A 20,938-nucleotide genomic window follows, 5' to 3' on the forward strand; every position below is an offset into this window, starting at 1 on the left:
CAAATAATACCCATGAAGCTGTAGTACAAGTAGAACAAGCACAACATAATGTACAACCTATCACTAATACCGCACCAGTGCCTCGTCGTAGTGGGAGGGTTGTTCAACAGCCTGATAGATTCTTGTTTTTGGGAGAGTCTTCAGACTTGGTCCCTGGTGAACATGATGATGATCCCCGTACATACGAAGAGGCAGTACAAGACAAATATGCAGATCTTTGGCAAAAGGCGATGGAATCTGAGATAGAATCAATGTATTCTAATCAGGTCTGGGAGCTCGTGGAACCACCCAAAGGTATAAAACCTATTGGATGTAAGTGGATCTACAAGAAAAAGAGGGGATTAGATAAAAAGGTGAAAGCCTGGAAAGCAAGACTTATTGCGAAAGGGTATACTCAGAAAGAAGGTATCGATTATGAGGAAACCTTTTCACCGGTAGTCATGCTTAAGTCAATCCGTATTCTTTTATCTATAGCAGCTCATCTCGATTATGAGATTTGGCAAATGGATGTCAAGACAGCTTTTCTTAATGGAAGTCTTGAAGAAACCATCTATATGCAGCAACCAAAAGGATTCATTAAGGAAGGCCAAGAGCATCTGGTATGTAAGCTTAGGAGGTCTATTTATGGACTTAAACAAGCTTCTAGAGACTGGAATATTCATTTTGATCAGGCAGTCCAGTCATATGGATTTGATCAAAGTCCAAGCGAATCGTGCGTGTATAAGAGAAGTAAAGGTAATGCAGTGGTTTTTCTAGTACTATATGTAGATGATATTTTACTCATTGGAAACAATGTTGAGATGTTGTCATCAGTTATAAGGGATCGCAAGAAAAGGATGTTGGCTTTATCTCAAGAGCCCTACATTGATGAAGTATTAGCTCATTTTAACATGCAGAACTCCAAGAAAGGTTTTTTTACCTTTTAAGCATGGAGTTGCTCTATCTAAGAAGCAGTGTCCTTCGACACCTAAGGATATAGAGAGCATGAAAGCAGTTCCTTATGCTTCCGCATGTGGAAGCTTAATGTATGCTATATTATGTACGAGGCCTGACATCTGCTTTGCTGTAGGCATGGTTAGTAGATATCAGTCGAACCCAGGTCAGGAACATTGGAGTGTAGTAAAAACTATACTCAAGTACCTGAGAAGGACTAAGGAGTATATGTTAATTTACAAGGCCTCAGATCTATTTCCTTTGGGATATACTGATTCAGATTTCCAATCAGATAGGGATAAGAGGAAATCAACCTCGGGATATGTTTTTACTTTGGGAGGTGGAGCCGTTATATGGAGGAGTGTAAAGCAGAAATGCATTGCAGACTCCACCATGGAGGCCGAGCAAATTCAAAAGAACCGCGATACCACAAAGCAACTAAATATATTGAACGTAAGTATCATCTCATACGAGGAATCGTAAAGCGAGGGGATATAGTTGTGGCTCACATATCATCAGAAGACAACCGAGCAGATCCTTTCACAAAGAGCTTGCCAACCAAAGTTTTTGACAAGCATGTGGAAGCGATAGGAGTCAGATGGATGGACACATAGATATTTATGTAATAGTGGAATAAATAAACACTGATGTACACATAGAATATTTTGAGTATAAGTGGGAGATTGTTAGTGTATACTGAAAATATTTATTTGAAGTATGTACATTTATTTCTGGCCAGTTTATTTGAGAATCATTTGAATGTTTACATGTTGTCTAATATTATATATTGTGAACAATCTAGTATCAAATGGGATACAGAATATTAGATTGTTAAATACGGTTATATAATATAATAAGGTTCACAGCACAGGTGGTGTTGGACAATCCACTGGTATGGCTGTAGTATTATTTAGATTAGTTTATATTGACTAATAAATAATGCTAGTATACTTTGTGTATATTGAACAGGATCAAATTTAGAATTGTTCCCTTAATACTGATTAAGAAGGAGAACTAAGATTCTATGTTATTATTAATGCTTAGGTTCTTAATCCGAAAATAGTAATTGACATGTGTATATTATTTACATGCTTTGATTTATATATGAAATAATTCTTTTAAATTATATCATTATATTTTGGGTGATGGAATTATATACATGGTGGATATTATTTATTGAAGGAGTCCATGTCCTGATAATATTCAGGTTAATGATGTCCCCTTGAAAGCTCAAAAAGATTTAATTATGTGAAACCCTGCAGGTGGAATTTATTCAGGCATAATTAAATAAAGGTTGAGTGGATGATCAAGGATAAAAGATATTAATTAAATAAATTATCAGTAATTTATTTAATTAATGGACATATGATATTTTAAACATGGGGAATTTAATAAGCAAATAATATTGAAACCGAATTAATTAAATTACGGTATTAGGAAAGGTAGTGCAAATATTAATTCTTTAGTGGATTGAATTAATATTTAATTATATTGGGCTAAGCTCAAGATGTAATTAGAAGGCCCAACCTAATTATCCATGGTCCCTATTGTAGCCTATATATATTCTTATTCTCTTCTTGCTTGGCAATTGTGTGAAAACATATTGTAGCCACCAAGGAGCAAGAAGAGAGGATAACTTGAGAAGACGGAGGCCACATTTCGCTCAAGGGAATTTGGGAATACAATAGAAGAGCGTGGAATCAACCATTAACAAGGTAATCCTCTTTTCGTAATCTTTATCGTAAAACGTAGTAACACCCTAAGTCCGTGGTTCCCAACAAAGACCCCTTTAAATTCCTGATTCTATAAAACGGTTCTTATTAAACTCTGACCCCAACACATACACACCCAAATTTCCTGAAGTTGCACCCTCTCAACCTCCATCAGCACCTACAACCAATCCTCAACCAGCTCAATCTTCTCAACCACAACCTACCATCAGAACCTATTTCCAACCAACACAATCCTCTCAACCAACCTCTAGTAGTTCTCAAAAAGTGCCAGTTGTAAAATCTGCTACAACATCTAGACCCAAACCTTCAAGAGCAAAATTTGTTCCTAAATCTCCACCAAGGAGAAGAAGGATGATTCTGAGGGATGAATCAGATGAAGATGAGCAAGTCTAGGTTCATGCATCAGAACCTGTGACAATAGAAGCTGACAATGTCATTTTTCAGAAGGAGGTAGAAGCTGAAGAGTCAGCTCTTCAAAAAGAAAATGAAGCTGAAGGGTCAGGAATTTAGAAAAGGAAAAGATCTGCAAATTCTGATGCAGATCATGTTTCTCCTCCATCTAGAAGATCAAAGAAGATAAAAGAAGGTAGGCATATGGCACAACCTCAATTTGAGGCTGCTAGTAATTGAAGCTCTGCCACCTCCACCTCAAGCTGAAGACACTGTTCAAGATACAGTGATCACACCTTCTGTCTCTCCAATCAGAGAAACATCTACAGTTGAAGATTCAGGATTAAGTCCTGAAATTGATATTCATAGGCTGTGCATTCCATATGTCTTATTTCTGGAAGCACCACAAGGACAAGTGACAACTCCACCTGTTTCTCCATTAAATGCTGAAATACCAACTACTCCAATTCTGGATGTGGAAACAAATGAAGTTGTACCAGAATCTCCTACATCCCCACACACTCTTGTGCTGTCAGAAAATGATGAGCTTTTAGCAAGTTCTGGAGAGTCAGCTCCAGTAAACACTCCAGCTCAAATTCTTGGAAATGAGGAACTGTTAAAATATGCTGAACAAGAAGCTCATGTTCCATGGGAAGAAAATCACAGAGGAGTTGAATGGACCAAGAAGTGGAATGAATCTGACTTCATTCCCAGCTCAAAAGTTCTGTCAGATCATATTGCAAAAGCTGATGAGTTATTGACAAACTCTGACTTCAAAGCTCAACTTAAAGTCACAGCTCTCAGTACTAAAAGTCTTCAAGGTCAACACTCTATTACTCGTGCCAAGGTTGATAAACTACAGGAAAATGCTGATAAGCTAGACCTGATGCTCAAGCTAGACAAGAACAGATTTATCAGACCTATTCATGAAAAAGTAGAGGCTATTGAGAAAGTTCAAGAAAAGCAACAAGGCCAACTGAATGAGGTCCTGCAGAATCAAGCCTCTCAACAAGCACAACTCAATGAAATCCAATCTTCAGTGGAACTTCTTCTCTCTTTACTCCTATCAGATGATGCCAAAAAGGGGGAGAAGGTAGTTAAGTCCAAATGCTCTACTATTCAAACACTAAAGAAGAAGGATGATAAAGAAGATGACCAGGGAAACCCTAGCAAGGGTAAAACAAAGTTTCTTCACAGAAACTAAATCCTGATTCTAGAAAATCTTCTAGACAAAAGAATACAAGTTCTAAAGCTGTGAATGCTCAAGTTCTGAAAGCAAGTTCTGATAATCAAAGTCTGATGACAAAGCCTGATATTCTGATTCAAGCCGAAAGTCAAGACTCTCAGAAGTTTTTACAAACTCTGAAACTTAAGGGAAGAGAGGCCACTGTCTATTATAAGGATCCCAAGATTCAGACACTTGATGAAGAAATTGCAAGAAGATTATTTCTTAAGCATAATCCTGGAATGGATTTAGAGACTCTAAAGGAGGAAGAAGCTAGATTTGCAGCTGAGAAGACATATCTTAAATCTAAAAGTTCTAATGCAAAGAAACCTCCAAGGCCTAAGGCAAAAGGCATTGTGATCAAGGAAAGGTCAACTTCTGAGGCTTCAAAGCCCAAGACAAGATCACACGTTGAAATTGATCCCAAGGCAAAAGGGAAAGGAAAGATTGATAAACCAACAAAGAAACAGGAGATGAAGATTCCTCAAATCCTGATGAAACCTGTGTGCAAAATGGTTCAGGTTTTTGATGATACAGCTGCAGAAGATGAAACTGTTCAAACTCTGAAAAGAAGAAAGATAACAGAAGAATCCAAGACAACCTCTGACAAAGCTCAAGTTGTTCAGAGTGAAGATATTTTAGAACATCAAGGTATAAATGAAAAAATAGTCATCAAGACATCAACCTCTGACAGAGCTCAAGTTGATTTGAACAAGATGACAATTACTGATAAGAAGAAACTCCTATGGAAAAATGTTAAACCATCAGATCCTAAGAAAAGTCAACTGCTATCTGATTTCATGACTGTTGGATTGAAATCCAGAGAAGAAAGAGACAGAGCTGGATTAGGTTCTGAAAAATCCAAAATCAAAACAGGAGTTGAAGTACTTACTAGAGATCCATTCTTATTAAGTGACAAACCACTTGAGGAAGTTACACAGAAGCACCTTGACAAGGTTATATCTGTTCAAGTGGTATTGGATGCTCATGATAAGAGTAATGTCAAAGAAAAGCTGATTCTATTTCTTGAAGATGGAAGAACATATAGAATGTCAGAATCAGATGTGTTGAACGAATCTCTGAAAGAACTTCAATGCTTTCATTATCTTTTGGAGATAAAGTGTGAGATTACCAGAAGATGGTCAAATTTCATCATGAAGACTATAAGAGATAAAGCCAGAATCTCTGGATCAAGGGTTGCAGAATTTGTTCCAAATATAGTTGAAGATGATGGAAGTGAAATTCCAATGAAGAAGAATTCTGCTAAACTTGAAATTATTCTGAAAGAGAAGTTTCTGTGCTATAATGAAGACTCATCTCATCCAAGAGTAATCAGACTTAGTGATGGATTGGAAAGAAATCATATATCAGCACTTAGGACTGCAATCTACCAGATTGGAAGTCAAGATGAAAAAATTAAGCAAGTCAAGGCTACATTAGCTCAAGTCCCGAGGAATGCAGAAGAGATGCTGATATCGAACTTTGTCAAGAATCACTTTGGATTCAGATTGACTTAGTAAAATTGGTAAAAGCTGCAAGGACTATAAGTTGTAGTTAGTTGTTTAAATAAACTCTCATTGCTTTTGTACTTAAATGTTTTTGACATCATCAAATCTATTAACTTGTATATTTTTCATAATTTACAAGTTGGGGGAGATTGTTAGATATATTTGTGATGTCATGTCTAATCTGTTGTGTTTAGTTTCAGAACTTAATATCAGGACTTACTGGAAATCAGAACTTACTGAAGTCAGAACTTATATCAGAACTTAAGGCCGTTAGGATTTATATTAGGACTTAAGTGCGGGTACTTTAGATAAGGAATGAAGCTGATTTATAGGAGAGGATCTGGACCAAAACAAAAGAAGATATGCATGAAGAGTTGGACAACTAGAAGACTTGTAGAAGATAATATCTGATTGATATATTTTAGGAGACATAATTATATTCAATATCAATTAGAAGATATCTTGTAACTGTGTACTATATAAACATAGCTTAGGGTTTACACTATAAGTGTTATCATTCACGAGAACGTTATACATTGTAACCTAGCAGCTCTTAGTGATATTGTTCATCACTAAGAGAGTAGTTTAACCTACTTTGTAACAGAGCTTATTATATTGAATAAACTTGATTACTGTTACATACTTGTGTTCTAAATCGATTTGATTGTATAAACACTATATTCAACCCCCTTCTATAGTGTTGTGTGACCTAACACTAAAAATATTTAAAAATTATTTTTTGATAGAAATTGGAACTAACTCATGGGATTTTTTTGGACCATTACTCATTTTTGTCAAAAATTTATTTAAAAAGCGAATTTATTCGAGTAATTCAAGTTTTGCCCGAGTTTGCCCGAATCAAATAAAAATTGAGTTACGACGAAAATAACAAAACTGGATCGAAAATAGGTACGCGTTTGAGTACTCATCCAGTATTCAGTCAAGTAATCCGAGTTTTTGAATATTTTTACTAGTATAGAACCATGCAGTTTCTTTAATTAATATTATTTTAATATTTTTATTTTAATAACTTATTGATTAATTTTGTTAAAAAAAATAAAATATGTCTAAATAAGTATATTAATTTTTTTCTATTAAAATAACTAGTTATAGTAATTAGGCATGTAATAAGTGAACAATGTTTTGAAACAACTAGAACATTAAATTTGGTTTTTATAATAAATATGAAAAATATGGATCTAATCCAAGTAAATATGTAATGTGTTTTAATTAAAATATTTTTTTCTAAAATTATTAAATCCTCATTTGTTTCGTCAATTTTATATTTATTTAAGGAACTTGAACTTCCTTATAATGTAATTAACTTACGACTAGAGGCTCCATGGTACTAAGATAAAATGTTTGTGTTTATTTTCTTACTATATAACTAGAGATTATATAATTAATTTTGGTAAAGAAGTTAATGTTTTTTATAAGTAATTAATGATTTTATACTTAAATAACTATGTAATTTGTGGTCACTATGGGTGATTTTTTTTTGGTAACCAAATTTCTATGTTTCGTGGTAATCACAAAAACCTTAGAACTTGAAATTCCTTTTATCTAATTTACAAAACAACAAACCAAATACCGTAATTCATTTACAATCCAAGAAACTTCAAATTACGGAATTGAGTTATATCGAAACAAATAAGGCCTAAGTTGTTGGTAGGATCTAAAACTTGGACTAATTTGAAAAATACCTGTAACATTATATCTAATGGTTATCATGAATTTGATTTAAAAAAATCCAATAATTAGGATGTCGAGTGATTAAACTATAGGCCGACTAATAACAATACATTCAATATTTAGGCCATGTTTGTTTTATGATATAAAGAAGGGGATATGATTATGATCCTTTAAATTTTCCAATCCCATGTTTGTTTTGTAAAAAAAATTAGTAAAGTGTTATCCAAAAATTATAATCCTTATAATTATCATATCTCATATTTATTTTGTTGGAGTAGAGGATAAGATTATAATGCCCTCTAATACTCGGTGGGAAGGGATATTGTTTAATCCTATCTTACAAGTCATTTTTTAAAGGATTGTAATCCCCTCATTCTAATCATATGTAAAACAAACATATTATTGAAAAATTTAAATGACTATATTCCAATCCCAAAGACTATCCCTCAAAATAAATATATGATAAAAGTTTAAAGGATTATAGTCAAATTCTACACTTAATCTTCCATAAATCACATGACTAATTTTGATGGGATTAATTATTCCCAAATTATTATCCCCGAGATTATAATACCATGAAATAAACATGACCTTAGTCTCTAATAATAGTGAATAGATGGATCTTTGTACTGTGTGCACGTATTAACCCCTTTATAATAAGTTGGTGGATTTTGATTGATAGATGATTCTTTTCAGACACGGGGCCCATTATTATTAATGAGAATAAACAATCAAAATTTATCACATAAATTTAGATAAATTGTTATGTGTGCTCATGGTCACACATTAGAAAAACATTTTTTTTAAATGTGTTATTTTTTGCATCAATAAATTTTTGAATTTTTTTACAAAAATTTGATTTTATAACCTAATGCAATTAAAATAAAAAATTTAATCAAATAGTTGCAATTAATTTTTTTTAAAGCTATTTATGTTAAAGAAGTTGTCAAGAATAACATATTTAGAGTATCTTTTTGCATAATTCCATCGTCTAATTTCTTACATTTTTACTATTTTAAAAACAAAATCCAATAATTTATCATTTCAAGTTTCAACCACCTTTTCATAATTTTATTAATGGGTTAAATGACGTTTTGGTCACTCAATTGACTAGAAATTTATAATTGGGTCATCAGACTGAAATAACTTTTAGTCAAATTATTATAGTTTTTAAAATTTTCGCTGGTTGTTACATTTTGTTCAAAAAATGCCGAAAAGTTAGCTAAGTTTATTGACTTTGCTTGAATAAATCTATCGTGCCATGTACGGTCAGCTGAAGCTGCATCTTGATCATGCAACTGACTAAAAATTTGTAATATTCTCAATCTGATGACCAAATTAATTACAAATTTCTAGTTACGTTTATGACTAAAATGCTGATTCAATTTAATGTACATTCCACAGTAGATTTTTTTAAGAGAACTTACTGAACTTAGTCAGCTTTTTGTCAATTTCTTAACATGTGGTATGAATAAAATTTTTAAAGAGTACAATAATTTGACTGAAATCTTTTTCAGTTTGATGATCCAATTGCAAGTTTCTAGTCAGTTAAATGACGCCCTTTTATTAACTCTCTATCCCCTCATTATGTTTAATGTTCAGCTCTCTTTCTCTTTCTCTCTCTAGGTTGTTCATTGTTTAATTTAGGATTGCACATAGGTTGCAGAAATTGATTAAACTGACTATATTTTTGACTGATTAAATCAAATGATTGTAACTCGATATTCATAGGTTAACACGATGTCAACCCAACTTTAATGGGTTTGTATGAGTTTTACTTTTTTAAAACTGACCCTACCTGATTTTTGAATATGACATTGTAAATATAATCTACATATCCATGCGAAACTCACTGTTTTAATGTAACTTTTGAACTAAACATTTTGAAATGTAAGTATAAAACAATATGACAGACTTATTCTTTATGTATTTGTATTTGTACTAGTACAGTTTAGTGTATTATAATTCACGATATAAATTAATTACAGTGATCCAGCTAATGATTTTTTTCATGTTAAATATTTACTAGTAACCTGTTTAATCATAGAACTATATTCTTGCTAGTGGCATATTGCAGTGTTTTTACCTTTCTGTCCCTGATTCCAATGCAAATGATTTACATCCGCTAACTTCACTCGGGTAACCTGATCCATTGCCTACCTGAATAATCATCCTGGAATAAAACCCCCATCTGTACCTCTCAAACTTTCCTTCAAATTTGAATTCAAAAAATAACTACCCTGAACTAGCGCTTACAATATTACCCACGAATCTTAAATCATCGAAGCAACATCATCTGTGTTCATTATTGAAACCGTCATTGATTAGCAAGACGCAGTGATCTCATATTTGAGGTCCGTCAATGGAGAACAACGACCCGAATCTGCATATCCTGGAAATACACATGGTTAGTCCTTATAATCTTTTATTATACTCGATTGGATACTGTTACTAATGAGGATACAACTGTGTCATAACTTGATCCATCTAATTTATTGCATTAGGTTACAAGCGTCCATCTGCCATACACCAACTCTCTCCAAACTCTGTAAAACCAGGTATTAAGTAAAACATTTGAGGTTTTTCTATTTAACGATTAGTTTTGTGATCAATGATTAATTTGGCATGAATTCAGTTCTTAAGAGGCGTATGAACCCTATCGAAAGGTTTACAAGTGCACCACATAGTTTAAATTTGGAAACCCCGCTCAAATGTAAGTTATTTTATATTTTATTTTTCATACTACTTCTGTAATGTCTTACAGCTTTCATAAATTTATTTTAAAACAAAATCATCTTAAGCTATATGCACGAAACTCATGAATACTACAACAAAAAATGTTAATATCACATCTTCAAATGCAAGTAAGGAATTTCTATAACAATTCATATGTTGTATATATAACGACTCGTATATTTCTGTATTATTTGAATGTGTAATTATTGAATAATTAGTTGAATAAAATATGTAGGTTGGTTCTGACAACCGTGTATTGTTTATTAGTATTTATATGTGATTGTTGGTCCACGAGGATTATTTGTATAATTAATTATTGAGCAATGTTGTTTTGTTTTCACTTTTAAAAGTGGTTTTATTGCAGACTTATTTATATATATATATATATATTTGGAATGTATTCCGAAGCTTTTGACCCAGAAATTCTGAGAAGATCTCTTATAGCCTTCAAAATGTAATCTGACCATCTTCTCGTAACATAAGATTTTATTTCCAGAAGGTAGTGAATATGTTGAAGCTCTTTGACAGACTTCTTTAGCACATCAGAATCTGCTAGTCTGTAAGTTCTGCCATCATTGAGAAACAGGATCAATTTTTCTTTAACTTCTGATTCATCATGAGTATCCATGATAATTTGAGCAGACAACACTTTGTCAAGGTGGTTTTGTTTGATTTCTTTATATGGTTTGTCTGTCAAAATGAAAGGATCTATGAGGGTAACTTCTACTCCTATTTGTATCTTTTCTTTGTCAGAACCTAATCCAGACTTGTCTCTAGCTTGCTTGGCTTTTAACCCAAATGTTGCAAGTTGATTCAACATTAGATTGGTCTTAGGTTCCACTGGAGTAGCTTTGTTCCATAACAGCTTCTTTTTCTGATCAAGTGTTAAGCTGTATATGTCAACTTGAGCAGTGTCAGAGGTTGATGTCTTGATGAATTTGTCCGGATTTGCAGTTTCATCTGTAGCTTGTTGTTCTGAAATATATTCACTCCTAACAACTTGAGCTATGTTAGAGGTTGTCTTAAATTCTTCTGTTATCCTCTTTCTCTTCAGAGTTTCAACTATTTCATCTTCAGCAGCAGTATCATCAAAGACTTGAACCATCTTGCACACAGGATCCATCAGAATTTGAGGAATCTTCATTTTCTGCTTTTTGACTGGCTCCCCAACTTTTCCTTTTCCCTTGTCTTTGGGATCAGTAGTAGTTTGAGATCTAGTCCTTGATCTAGGAATCTCTGTGGCAGATCTTTCTTTTATCACAATCCCCTTTTCTTTTGGCCTTGGTGGCTTTTTAGCATCAGAAGCTTTTGACTTTGGTTTGCTCTTCTCAGTAGTAAATTTAGCTTCTTCTTCTCTTAATTCCTCTAAATCCACTCCTGGATTATCCTTAAGGAATAGTCTCTTGGCCAGTTCTTCATCAATAATTTGAATTTTGGGATCCTTGTAAAAAAATGTTGCTTTATTTCCCTTGAATTTCAGAGTCTGCAAAAACTTCTGTGAATCTTGGCTTCCAGCTTGAATCATTATATCAGAAGTAGTTTTCAGAACTTGATCATCAGAATTTGTGATCAACAAAGGAACATCCTGATTTGTAGGCTTCTTTCCTTCCTTATCCCTCCTTTGAGTAGAACCAGACAATCTCTGATGAGAACCTGTCTGTTGAGAAGGAATCCTGCTCAATTGCTCTCCTTGACCGTGACCTCTACTCTTATCGGAGTTTCCCTGGTCATCACCATGATCATCCTTTTTCTTCAGTATCTTGATTGGTGAGCATTTGGACTTAACTACCTTCTCCCCCTTTTTGGCATCATCTGTCACGAGTAGAGAAAGAAGGAGTTCCACTAAAGATTGGATCTCATTTAATTGAGTTTGTTGAGCATCTTGATTTTGTAAGACTTCATCCAGTTGGGCCTGCTGCTGGGATTGAACAAGCTCACTAGCCTCTAATTTTTCTTGAATTGGTCTGATAAACCTCTTCTTGTCTAGTTTGAACATCATGTCTAGCTTATCAGCTGCTTCCTGAAGTTTATCAACCTTTTCATGAGTCTTGGAGTGTAGACCTTGAAGAGTTTTAGTACTGAGATCAGTGACTTTAAGTTATGTTTTGAAGTCAGAATTTATCAGCAACTAATCGGCTTTTGTAACATGATCTGTCAGAACAGTTGTGCTGGGAATGAAGTCAGGTTTATTCCACTTCTTTGTCCATTCAACTTCTCTAAAGGTTTCCTCCCATGGAACAGGAGCATCTTCTTCAGCAAATTTAAATAGTGCCTCCTTTCCAAGAATTGGAGCATTAACTGGAGCACTTGCTGGAGCACTGTCTCCAGAATTTAATAAAGTTTCATCATCTCCTGATAACACCAGAGTGTGTGTAACTGAAGGAGCTTCTGGAGCTTTTGTTTCCAAATTCTGATCTTCAGGTTCTAAATCCAGAATTGGTGTAGTAGGAATATCAGCATTTAGTATTGGAGAAACATGTGGAGTTGCCTCTTTTGCTGGTGGTGCTTCCAAATACAAAACAGTTGGAATATTTAACCTGTGAATATCAATTTCAGGACTTAACCCTGAATCTCCAAATGAGGCAGTTTCTTTGAATGGAGAGATAGGAGGTGTGCTCACTGTGTCTTGAATAGTGTCTTCATGTTGAGGTGGAGCTATCAAAGCTTCAATGACTGTAGGTTCTGATGAGATCAGAGACTCCTGATCCCCTTCCTCAACATCTTCAGCATCCTCAAATTGAATTTGTGCAATATGCACACGTGCTCTAGTCTTTCTTGATCTTCTAGATGGTGGAGTGATATGATCTGTATCAGAATTTAAAGATCTTTTTCTTTTCAAAATCCCAAAACCCTCAGCTTCATTCTGTTTCTGAGGAGTTACCTCTTCAGCTACCAATGTCACAAGTTCTGATGCAGGAACCTGGACTTGTTCTTCCTCATCAGATTCATCTCTCAGAATCATCCTCCTTCTTCTCCTTGGTGGAGATTTACGCACATAGATAGTTCTTTTGGTTTTGGGCCTAGAGGATGTGTCAGATTTTACAACTGGCTACTTTTGAGAAGTACCAGAGGTTGGTTTGGTTTTGGATTTGAGAGGTAAGGTTCTGATAGTAGGTGCTAATGGTTGTGGTTGAGAGGATTGCGCTGGTTGATAGTAGGTTCTTATAGTAGGCTGTGGTTGAGTATTGGAAGGCTGGGTTAGTGGAGGTTGTGAAGTAGTAGGTTGTGTAGGTGCAACATCAGGGTATATTGTTGTGTATATGTGAGGATCAGAATTTACTAAGAATTGTTTGACATATTGGGGAATTTGGAGGGGTCTTAGTAGATAATAAGTCTGTTAAAGCCCTTTTATGAAGTTTAAAGGGTACAATTAACTTACTAAAGTTTTGAGGTTCATCAGAACAACATAAACTATATAAAAGCTGACGGAATCTAGAAAAATATACTATGTTGCTATCGTCTTTCATCCTATCACCTATAAAACCCAAAATAGCAGTAGCATAATCAAATTGAGTTTGATTAAGAAGTGCATACCCTATTTGCTGACTCATGATTGAAATAGCATCAAAATTTGAGCATTTGTTGGAAAAGGCTTTGGTAATACAATCGAAAAAGAAGCTCCACTCCCTCCCGATGTAGGGCCTCTTCAGTTGTCCCAGCTTGGACAAAGACTTCTCATAGCCAAGATTTTCCATCATGTTTTGAAGAACTTACTCCCCAACTTGTGAATTGCAAGTACAGTTTTCTAGAAGATGCAATGCTTGTCGAACAGTTGACAAGGTTACCAAGTGCTCATCTTCCCCTGTTGTAAAACTGATGCTTGGGGACCCACTTTCACCACCATTATCATAGACGCTAGATGTAACGCCCCCAAATCCGGGGTCAGGAATCTGGGTCGTCACGCCATCCTTCACTCATGTGTATCCTGGTATTGATTCAATAATCCAACAGACCCCAATCTCATACTCACACACACAAGTTATAGTCTTAGAAATGACGTACAAAATGTAATCTTCTTTTATTACACTCAAATGTACTTTACAGGATCTCAAACAATTATTTATAACCTCTACATGAAGTTACAATAATTACGACTGATATCTTATGTCTATCTGATACTCTAGCACACCTGAGACAAAGCTGCCAGGGATCCTCCCCATGACTGCAAGCGACTAAGTCCCACACCGACATACTGGTTATCTGTTGTGTTGTGTCATTTAAAAGAAAGCAAGAGTGAGCTATAATACCAAGCATAATAATGTACAGTATGAAAATGACTGTATGATAAACTCACGTAAAACATCATATTTGATAAATACATTTTCTTCAAAAATAGTTTTCCTTGGTGATACACACCTCTTTATGAAAATCCTTTAGTGGATTTTATTAACATGCGAATACCTTAATAGTAAACCCAGCACCTAGGCTTGGGTTACGGTATTGCATCAAAATTCCAATTGGAAGAATATGACATTCACTGGAGCCACCGCATACGATGATCAGTCGTACTACGGAAATAGTAACCTTTTCTACTAGTAGAAGGACGAAACCGTCATCTCTCGGGTATCACCCTGGCCGCATACGGGCTATGTGTCCTCATTTCGGGTATACACACACTTCGTAGGTCCATAGGTACATATTGTACCGTCTCCTACGGTACCAATAGCCTATCCAATACACGAAGTACTTGGATGCTACCCCTCCCTTGTCCTTTAGGAAATCCTATCATGTCTTGAGAACTCGAACCACATCGAAGTTCCTCCAAGCATTTTGCTTGTTGATAGGCATAACTTTACTATATATATATATGTACTTCCGAAAGTTTCGGAGGAAGTACTAAGGATGTGAGTTGACCGTTGTCAACAGATAATCAATAAGGGGGAAAAGTTTCTCCTTGAAACTATATTCGAAATATTAATAAGTCGGGATAATATTCACCGATGATCTGAAATTATTCAAATGATACTTCTAAATCAGAAAGTATGTTTTATATCAGGATCTATAATTTTTAAATCAATAATAATCCTTTAATAAATAATAATTAATAATAATAGTCTATAATTAATTAAATGATAATTGATATTAACCATACCTCGAATGAGTTTACTCTCTAAAAGATTTATTTAAATAATATTCCTCAACTAGTTTGTGTCTACATAATTAATAATCTATAACGATTAATCGGGTTTAAAATAAATCAACGTTGGAGTATACTACTCCTATAATAAAGGAATACGTATATAATATTTATTATCTGAACAATAAAATATAGTTGAGGGAATATGATCGTTGAAAAATCGTTTTAATAAAAGTTTGAGGTGTTTTAATGTTTCATAAATGGACGATGAGTCCCTTTAAAACGTACTATTATGGACTTATACCCGTCCTATAATATCTTCGGAATGATTTCCAGGTTTTATCTTAAATCCCGACCGATCGTCTTATATAATATGTCACGCTTAAAGCGAAATAACATTTCACGATATATACTTATCGTACAACATCACTACATTATGCGAAAATTCAACAACTACGTATCATGGGAAACAGGGTATTTAAGCGATGATAGTAAAATAATCCTTTCACAACACAACAGTAAAAAATGAAGTTGGGTTTGTAAACTTGCCTGGGTATCTCGAGGTGGAGGATGCTCTAGGTTCCGCTCGGAAATCTATGACCATAAACACAATTCATTTCGTTAGGTCCCGTTCTAATTTACGGCGACTCGCACTCATGCGCTATTTATTATGCACCCTTTCAACTTATACTACCCTTATTATTCCTTTAAGTCCTTATTCACATCATGGTCGCTTCATTTTTCTAAGTATCTTAGGTTCATTTTCTTTATCGTCGTCGGCTCCGCTTATGGATTCTTACAGTTTCTACTCGCGCGGTCTCGGCTCCGATATTTTTATAAAATTGAGAAATCATTCTTTTCTCTTGAAATTTTTATAGAAGTTAGGAAACTTAATATGTTACTCTCTGTAAAAATTTCATGATTTATGAATACTTTTAAGTCGATCCTTTATATTTTCAAAGTTCGTGATTTGTAAGCAGTTTTTGTTGCGTAAATCACTTTTACTAAAACGACCATAACTTTTGATCCGTAAATCGGAATCAAGCGATTCAAGCGCCTAAACGATACTTATAACATTTCATATCATAATCAAGGTTATTTTTCAAGAAATTACAGTTTACAACTCCGGGAATTTCTACAGAAACTTAAAGTTACGATTCGTTGGTTTTAACGGGGTTACGTTTACGCCCTAACTCTTAACACAACCACCAAAAATCATCATTTCATCATCAAAACACAAACTCCTCTCAAGAACATCATGTTCTTGAGGCAACAACAATCAACCTTAAATCTACTTAACTTAAACTTCAAGATCTCTACAATACCACTTCTTAAACTAAGTTTTCTACCACATAGTAAATGGATCTTAAAAATGAATCTTAAATAAATTTGGGCCAAAGAATTTTACCTTTATTGAAAGCTTGAGATGTGTTCTTGAGGAGGGTGGAGGCTTGGAAGTGCTTGGTATGATTTTTGGAACCTAAAACCACCATTGAAATCAAGAACCCAAAGAGAGGTTACTATTCATACTATTCACTAGTGAGTTTCTTGATTTTATTTCACCCATCAAACCTTGATAAAAAGAGATGAAAGAATTTTCTTACCTTAGTTTAATTTCTAGGAGGCTTGAGAATTAATGAAATGATTTTAACATGGCTAGAACTTGAGATTTTGAATTGGATTTTCCCTTCTTTTGCATTAGGGCCGAATGGAAGCATCAAGGGGGGTATTTATACTCCTCTTGGTTGCTTAGCTTGGTTGATTTGCTAGGTAACTTCTAGGAAATGGGGTGGAAGATCTTGCACTTGATTTTTATTCTCCTAAGTTGAATCCTAGGTTTATTCTTGTTGCAAATCTTAGGGACAAATCTTTGGTAGCTTCCTAGAAACTACTTATGTTAGCTTCCTTAGCACATTATTTGGATAGCTTGCTTGATAATCCTATGGTTAGCTTACTATTTGATAAAGTAACCATGGTTACTTTCTTACCATGGTTTAGTTAGTGCGTTACGTTTATTTAATCGAATACACGTTCGCTCGGTCGCTTAAACGTTTTCGTAATACTTATTCGTAAATGGTTCGCGACGTAATTCCTTTCGTATTTATTCCTTATATTTTTAATTATCATACTTGAATATAAATCCATAGGGTTTTAATCTTGTAATTATATTGTAATTCCCGTAATCCTCGATGAGTCGTAAATACGGTCATTTTTCAAAGTTCGTTTTCTTCAAAAACTAATAGCATTTACATACACTCATTTAGTACGTATAATCGTAATATCAACTCCGAAACTCATTTTCTCATGCACTACATAGTGTGGGCTCAAAAGTTTTTCCCCGTCCGTCAGGGTTACTATTCATTAAATGTTTTACAAGGTCTCAAAAATTCAAGTTATTATATTACCATTCATAAAGGTCTTTTACCGATGTCAAAAATTTGGGTTCTTACACTAGACCTCCAGAACTCCAGAATTTGCTTGCCTGAGAGAGTCTGTGGTTGGGTCAGAGCATACCCAATTTCACTTGGAGCGAGAAAATCTTGAATGAAGTGAAGTTCTGAAGGAGCCTCATCCTTGTTGAGAATAGCCATATAGTTGTTGGGGACAAACTTGGCTCCATCATAGATAAGATCCTTATGTGCCATTTCTGTGAGAAATTAAGTGAAATAATGTGTGTGTAGAAAGTGTTTGATAAAATGCCTGTAAGAAAGTAGCGTCAGAAAATAGTACGAGTGTAAGAGAATAAGAGAGATGAGAAAAGAGTGAGAAAGTAGGTCAAAGATTGTAAAATCTTTTATCTCTCATATATATACGCTCCACTTATTACAACGGTTAATTTCTGAAGCTGAACCGAACTTTTGACACCTGGCAGCATGTAATCGATCAAAACATTATTAGTGGGCACGGTAAACGTGCAGAAATAATTGTGCACATGCAGTTGTCAAAACAAACACATTTCCCATCAACCAAAAGATTAGAAATGTTTTTAACTCACTTAAATATTTTCTGAAAATATGACCGTTACAGTAAATATCAAAAATAAGTCAAGTAAATAAATAATGCCATGCAAGTATCAGGATTTGCATCAGAACTTGACTATTATCAGAATTTAACAGTCATCAGAACATGGCTTCTGTACTCAAAAAGTGAATGAATGTTTCTGTGATTCTTCACATAAACACTGACTGGTTTCTTCAGAGTTTAATCATCAGAACATAATCAGAACTTGTCCTCAGAATTTATGCAAATAATGCTTAACTATTTATCAGAAACAACTTAATCACCACAGTAATTTTCATCATTCATATGGAGTGATAGTGTGTGTATGTGCAAATGATAAAATAAAGATTAAAGTCTGATAAACTTTAGTATATCTTAAAAATAAGGCATAACTAAGAAAAATGTTTAAAATCAGTCTTTAATTGTGATGTCTACTGTAGAATAAAGTTATGCAAGAATCCACCTCAACTGTTTGTGGTTATTTTATGCATCTTTTGAAATTCTTTTGACAATGGCTTCTCAGTGTAAATGAGTTACAACTGCCATCAGAATTTATGCTGTTATCAGAATATTTCTCCAGTAATCAGAGAATGTGAAAAGTCACCAAGAAAAATTAATTTGCTTTTCTAATGCATATTACTTAATACCAGCAATGCACTTGGATCTTCCATTTCACAGATTTACTCTAGATCTCAAAGGAGTACCTGATTTCAATTTTTGTTTAATTTTATTTTCTTCAGATAAGTGAGGCTTATCAAGTATGTGGTTCATCCTTAAGATTTACTAACATCAGAATTTGACAGGGAAGAAGCAATAATCTAGTTTTTGACTTAGTAATAAGATACGGGAAGTAAATTTGACTAAGATCAAAATCAGAATTTGCTTGTGTTATTGATTTCCACATAAATAACTAATTCAAACATGAGATACATAGTTTGTTCAAGACTACTAAGTCAGCATCTAACAAGATAATCCTCATTGGATTGAATAGTCACAGAACATTCAAAACACTTTCAGAGTTTATAGAATCACATCAGATAATAAGCAGTGTTTAATATGTTATAATTTAGGCACAGATTACATTGAGATAAGAAAATCTGTAAACACTGATCATAAAGTCTGATGAATGAGAACAAAAACTAACCAGATTTTGAGAAAGAACCTGAAACCATTCCAAGTTCATTTACCAGTCTTGTAAAAGTAGCTTCACATAGTGGTTTTATGAAGATATCTGCTAGTTGTTAATCTGTTGGAACAAAATGCAATTCCACTGTACCTTCCATCACATGTTCCCTTATGAAATGGTACCTAATGCTGATGTGCTTTGTCATTGAGTGTTGAATTAGATTTCCTGTCATAGCAATAGCACTTTGATTATCACAATAAATAGGTATTTTAGAAAATTCTAACTCATAGTCCAGTAACTGATTCTTTATCCACTGAATCTGTGCACAACAGATTCCAGCAACAATATATTCTACTTCTGCAGTTGATGTGTAAATTGATTTCTGTTTCTTGCTAAACCAAGAAACCAATCTACCTCCAAGAAATTGGCAGCTTCCACTAGTGCTTTTCCTGTCCATTTTGCATCCTGCGAAATCCGCATCTGAGTAACCTATTAGCTTAAAATCTGATTCCCTAGGATATCATAATCCTAGATCAGCTATACCCTTGAGGTACTTGAAAATTCTTTTCACAGCTATTAGATGAGGTTCTCTTGGATCAGCCTGAAATCTTACACAAAGACAGGTAGCATACATGATATCAGGTCTACTTACATTAAAATATAGAAGTGAGCCAATCATACCTCTGTAGTTAGTAATATCTACTGATGCTCCAGTGTCTTTATCTAACTTTGTAGCTGTGGCCATGGGAGTGGATGCAGTTGAACTGTCTTGTATTCCAAATTTCTTGAGTAAATTTCTGGTGTACTTGGATTGATTTATGAAAGTACCATCTTCAGTTTGCTTGACTTGAAGTCCCAGAAAATAGCTAAGTTCTCTTATCATACTCATTTGATATCTTGACTGCATTAGCTTTGAAAACTTTTCACAGAGTTTAGCATTTGTATAACCAAAAATGATATCATCAACATAAATTTGGACTAAAAGTAAGTCCTTGCCATGGTTGATATAGAACAGAGTTTTATCAATTGTGCCTCTGGTAAATCCACTTTCCAGAAGAAATTATGCCAGAGTTTCATACCATGCTCTTGGAGCTTGCTTTAGGCCATAGAGTGCTTTATCAAGTCTGTATACATGATTAGGAAATTTTGGATCTACAAATCCTGGAGGTTGTTCAACATATACCTCTTCTTCCAATTCTCCATAGAGAAATGCACTCTTTACATCCATTTGAAAGACTTTAAACTTCTTGTGAGCAACATAAGACAAAAATATTCTTATGGCTTCCAATCTAGCAACTGGAGCATATGTTTCATCATAATCAATACCCTCCTGTTGAGAGTAACCTTTAGCAACCAGCCTTGCTTTGTTTCTTGTAATTATGCCATCACTATCAGTTTTGTTTTTGAATAACCATTTTGTACCAACAATGGATCTGTTCTGTGGTCTTGGCACTAGGGTCCAGACTTTATTTCTTTCAAATTCATTTTACTCTTCCTGCTTTGCTTGCACCCAATCAG

This window comes from Apium graveolens, chromosome 4 (genome assembly GCF_009905375.1).
Source record: "Apium graveolens cultivar Ventura chromosome 4, ASM990537v1, whole genome shotgun sequence".
Classification (NCBI taxonomy): Eukaryota; Viridiplantae; Streptophyta; class Magnoliopsida; order Apiales; family Apiaceae; genus Apium; species Apium graveolens.